The sequence below is a fragment of the Oreochromis niloticus genome, linkage group LG3 (genome assembly GCF_001858045.2).
Source record: "Oreochromis niloticus isolate F11D_XX linkage group LG3, O_niloticus_UMD_NMBU, whole genome shotgun sequence".
NCBI classification, from domain to species: Eukaryota; Metazoa; Chordata; class Actinopteri; order Cichliformes; family Cichlidae; genus Oreochromis; species Oreochromis niloticus.
In genome coordinates this window covers 32,376,023-32,381,596 of record NC_031967.2, presented here as the reverse complement: position 1 = coordinate 32,381,596, position 5,574 = coordinate 32,376,023, and the positions used below count along the sequence as shown (strand labels likewise).

Sequence of the window (5,574 nt, the reverse complement as noted above, 5' to 3'; positions counted from 1 at the left end):
TCACGCCCCTGTTAGGGCATGCCGCCCTGCCCAGGGAGGGCCCGAAGGGGCAACCAGAGGGACCAAGGGCAGGGCTATTGGGGGAGGGGCCAAAGGCAACTACTCAAGCCATGCATGGCAGCAACCATCTGCGGGCAGGGGACCACAAATGCTGGGAGGCAGGGCACTCAACTGGCTGCCACCAGACCAATCAGGCAGCAGTGGCACCTCAGAAGGTGGCGCTGAGGCTGCGTGACATCATCAACCTTGAGGTCCTCTCTAATAGATGGGACCTCAGGAAGGGATAGTTCCCACACTCGGCATGCTCTAATTAAGAGCAGAAGGGACCCATCTTGTCTGACACTGTGCCTGAGGACCAGCAGGGGGCAGCCCAGGGACAGGTGGGTGACACCGGAGGAGGGGATGGAGGTTTCTTCAACATCCGCCTATGATAGTCAACCTCCACCAGCCCAGGCCTCACAGGGCCATGGGAGGGACGCTGTGGGAGGGGCCAGCAGTGAATCAGCAAACGGGTGTGGGAGGTGTCAGGAATAGAAATATTTTCCTGCTATTAGTTGCTGCTATTTTTATAATCATCATTACCATTTCATGTTAATAGGGATGTTGCATTCAGATGCATTCAGATGTTCAAATATATTGGTATTATATTAGCCTTTATTACAGGTCCAAAGAAGAACCATTTTAAATGGTTGAGTTGAATCTATAATTTAAATGTTATTAATGCTTTTATGATCTCTGTGTAGAGGGCAGAGACAGGAAAATACACTTTGTGCCAAAATGAGACAGGAAATGCGTCTGCAAGCCATGCTTTTGCAGAAGTGAAACTGTGCACCCACAGATAGACGAGACACACATACAGAGAGACAAATAGTGAGAGGTCATGACACGTACGCAGTACACAGCATGCACGCGCCCTCGCACGTGTACGCACGCACACATACACACCATGGTAGATCTATTTTGGTAGGGCAGAAATGCAGAAGTGTGTCGACGTACTTAGAGGAAGTGCACCAGACGAGCGACAGCGAGGATGGAGACAGGAAGCATCAGCCGTCGACACGAAGATGATGTTCTATGTTAAAAGTCGTTGTGGTTTAGGCTGACGTATGCTTTGTTTAAATCTGCCTACCAACAGGAAAGGGGGCTGTACAATTCTTAACCCCATAAAACAGTTGTCTGAATATGATAAAGACAGTTCAACACTGATTGGGTTGTTGAACTCACACGTGTTCATTAAAATACTGTCTAATTGCACACGCCTGGATCTGTGGTTATTTATGGATTCTTCTCTCAACATTGAACCCTAACATTTGGGGGCTCGTTCCGGTGAGAGAGAGGTAGAGGGGTAGATGGAGAGATCCGGGGTCCGTGGTAATTGGACGGGCAGACGGGAATCAGTGGTGAAAGTGAGCAGGCATTCCCCGGGGCATTTAAAGGTAAGACACTGCCTGTTGAAATATATTTCCAAAAGGTGTCACATTGGGCATGTCAAATTAAAAGCCTGGTCACTGTAATTACTGGTGAATGTCTGTTTTTTAATTTTGCTGAAATTTTTATGAAGTTTACCGGTTGAAGTAATGATAAGGAAGTATAAGTGACAGTACTGAGTAATGAGAATAAAGGAATGAAAAGAGAATTAAAGCAGTTGGAGCTGCTAAGTGAACTCTTAGAATGATAGGGAATTTGGTCATTGTGTGGGTTCAAGTCCCATTGGTTATGCAACCCTGAAGAAGTTTCTCGGAGGTGACGCTCCCTGCTGGGTAAAGACGTTTATCCTTCACCTACCCTGAAGAGTAGGGATAGTTTCGGGCAACATCCGAGGAGTACTGGGGAATCTCCAAAATTGTTGAGGGTTGTCCTCAATCTTAATCCTTGTTGGGGAGGGTAAGATTGTTGACTCAAATTATTCTAAATTCTTCTAGAACGGCAGCGGCGTCTGTTAAGAAGCGCATTTTCTCGGAGGTAACGCTCCCTCCTGGATAAAGACGTTTATCCTTGACCTACCCGGAAGCGTAGGGATAGTACCGTCGACAGCGGGGGAAAACTGGGGAATCTCCAAAATTGCTAGGGGTTCAAGTCCCCTATTCTTGCGCTTTTTTGGCTACCGGTAAATTAAGTTAGGGCTAGAAATCTGGACAGAGCAGTTCGAGTCTGGTCTGTTAAATTGGTCGCAAAAAACCTGAAGGTTTGCCCGTTCGAGTCGGTTATGGAAAATTTTCGAAATTTGTAGGAGCGACAAGGCCTAAAAAATCTGTGCAGTTGTAATTAAAGACGTCTGTAATATAAAATATGAGATCTATGAGTAAGATCAGTCTCTGTGTCAGTAATCCACAGCCGGATGTGCATTGATGGTGTGTGTAAATGCAAATGAGCAGCAGTGACGCGCAGAGAGGGTGGTTTCAGTTTCGGAGAGGATTGAGCTTTTTGCTAAATGCCTGTATATAAGAGGTTGGTTTTGCTTATTATGAGAGTGTAAATACAGTTTGAATATATTAGTGTGGATGTATAGAAAATGATTAGAAAATGACTGAATTTTGATAGATGTATAGTTCGTGAGCCATAAATGTTGGTGTGTTTTATTTTTCAGTTATGTGTGTGTGGGGAGAAGCTGTGAGACGATGAGAGGTTTCAGTTTTCTTTTTCTTTTTTCTTTTGACTTGCTCTTTCTGATCATGGAAGGCATGTCCAAAATACTCGTATGAAAGCGTATTTTGTGTGATTTTAACTGTGTGAATGCTGTCAGTATTTGATTTGAGTGACTGGGTGATTTGTCTGAGTAAGTGAAAAGGGGGAGTTTGAAAGAAAAGACAGTGTGTGAGACGATTACTGAATGACTAAAGAGGTTAGAACCTTTAAACGTGTGTATGGAATAAAGGAGTGTGAAATATATTTCTTGTGTGATGAAAAGTAGGATGTGCTAAAGTTTGAAAGTGCTTTTAATTCAAGAAACGCATGAGTGAGGTTATGATGTGTGGAAGAGCTCTATTTAAATGTGTGTGAGTGAAATGAAGGTGTATTGTTTTTAGACTAAGATTTAGTAGAATAAAAGAGGGCCTGTAGACTATAAATACAAAAAAACAAACAAACAAAGGAGTTAGATTAGTTTGAAGAACAGGAAATATGGCTCTGTGTACCGGGGCTGCAGCGACAGGAAATAGTGAACAGGAACTCTGCATGCCCATAAAAGGAACTGAGTGTGTACAGAAAGAACACAGAGAGATAGATGAGTTAACTTTAGGCACATGAAGCAAATGAAGCCTTTAAGAAAAAATGAATATAATACTAATTATATGGTTTAGTGTGTCAATACAGGTGGGCGTCTTTCAACTTTGCAACCTTGAGTTCAGCAGCAGAAAAGTAGATTAAAAGAATTGGGAGAATAAGCCAGTTTTTGGCTCGAAATTGTGCGGCTGGATCTCTCACTTTGTCCCTGAAGCGGAGAAGAAGTTCAAAGGACAGTCAATCGCCTGATGAAGACCGACAGAACATCGTGGACTTGAATACAGCAGGCAAACGACAGTGCCACTGATCCATTAACACTGATGACGACTGACGACCAGCAGCAGCATGTAAGAGTACTGCAACATGTACTGTGAAAATACAGGCTGGGCAGTTGAACAGTGGGATAAAGAATTGTGGAAGAGCACTGGACATTGAGTGATATTTTGCCATGCTGGGACTTAATCTAAAAGAAAGACTGTAAAGAAACAGAGAAGAAGACAACAGCTGAGTTGAGACTGTGTTTGCTGGAGCTTTGAAGCCCGAACAGGACATTGTGCAGAGAGGACCAGTGAGAGATGAAGCTGGACGAGTTTGACTGCGAGAATATAGGATATAATTGGATTGAAAATTGAAACCTGAACTCATGAATTGTTTAGGGATGTCCACTACAGCATAACAAAGAGGTAAACATTAGAAAAGGTAAGAATAATGAACGAAAATAATTGTCATTACCTTAATGAATAGAAAACACACATACAAATTGTTACATGTGAGATTATTTTTGAAATGAATCAGAAGTGAGATAGTTTGAATCTAAAGCTCAGTGGTGAAATGCATAAATTAAATATGAATATATAGGATGCAATGAAGAAACAGCTGACACGTAGTGTACATTAACATGAATACATCGCAAGGCAACGAAGAACTCAATGAATTAATTTAATGAAGAAGCAGTTTACACCCAATTAACATAAAATGCAGGGAAGAACACGCTTACATGCCTGGCATAATTGGTGTTTCTGACCAGAGACAGAGAAATGGGTCATTTAAGCACTTGTGGTAATAATGAAAATGTCTTAGTTTTGTTATTTTCAGGAGTAAAGCAGACTTGGACCAACTCTCCAGATGCACCAGTCGGAAGGAAATTATAGGTTAACCTCACTGGATAAGTTAAGGCAAGTTTCTGGTGGAATTGTTCACAGCATGATGTGTCCAGGAACCTGAAAAGCAAGCCCTAGCTCCTGGCTGAAGACCAGGAGGGATTTTATTTAAGGTGGGAAATCAAAAGTTTCGGTTAGTAATTTGGGGAAAAAGAAAACTGACTGTTTAACTGGAGAATTGGAAAGGTGTCTGACAGACTGCGAAGCCATAGATGCAAAATAACACATACCCATACACACACAAACTGTTAGGTGTTGGGTTTTAGTGATGTGGTGTTTTTGTTTGTATGTGTTTTTGGTGCCTCCCTTTTTGTATAGGTAGGCGGGGCAGTGAGTCACTGAACCTGGCGCACCTGTTACTCATCAGATGCTCTCTTCAGAAGTGTTTTTAGGAGCTACCTGACAGAAGATTAGTGTCGGAGTATTGGCGTTTTTGGAGTTTGGAAATTCTGCCCTGCCTGTTGGAGCCCTCGGATTACTTTGGTGTCTGTAAGGAGTTTTTGTTTCCTCCCTAGGATTTTGGCCTCGACTGTTTTGCCTAGCCTGGAGGTTTTGGGCTCCAAACTGTGCCAAGTAAGCTCTCCAACTCTCTGTAAAGTTTTAAGCTTTTTTCGGTTAACGGGCGAGACCCTCCTAATTCTCCTCCCTCTCCTTTTTCTAGATCGAGTGCACTGCTTATGTGTATTTTCGTCACTAGCACGTCCTGGCTCCGCGTCCTCATTCACACACGTTGTACATATGTTGTCCTTGTAAATATCTCCCCCCCTCACTGTAAATAAACTGCCTTCACTGCAACTCTGCCTCCGTGCGTTCTGCTTCTTGGGTCCATCAGCTTTTGTCCTAACACAAACAGAAAATGCATTAACCTTATAAAGACAAGCTCTTGAAGCTTAATGCATAGAGACATCGATTAAAACCTGGCTAAGAGCATAAGCATATGCAATGAAGATCTGCTTGCTGCTTGTATGAGTGAGAGAATGGTGTGAATGTTTCATAAAATAGATGGAAAAAACAAAAGAAAAGTGTCTATAAGAGTGACTCGGGAGTGCTCTCGTACTGAGTGATCAAAATCAGTGATTAGTATAGAAAGAAAATGAAAATAATTCAATAATGTGATAAAGTTTAAACATGTATTTCTTTTGCCAAGTTAAATTGTTGAGATATGGCTGAGTATGGAAAAAGTTTGAGAGCT

At 42.4% G+C, this 5,574-nt stretch overlaps 1 long non-coding RNA gene across 1 annotated transcript; it reads left to right on the top strand.

Moving 5' to 3' along the window:
* Positions 1 to 4,634: 4,634 nt before the first annotated feature.
* Positions 4,635 to 5,177, top strand: LOC109197704 (uncharacterized). The gene is made up of 2 exons (XR_002058832.2): positions 4,635 to 4,955; positions 5,044 to 5,177. It is a non-coding gene; the product is annotated as an uncharacterized LOC109197704 (long non-coding RNA).
* The last annotated feature ends 397 nt before the right edge of the window (positions 5,178 to 5,574 follow it).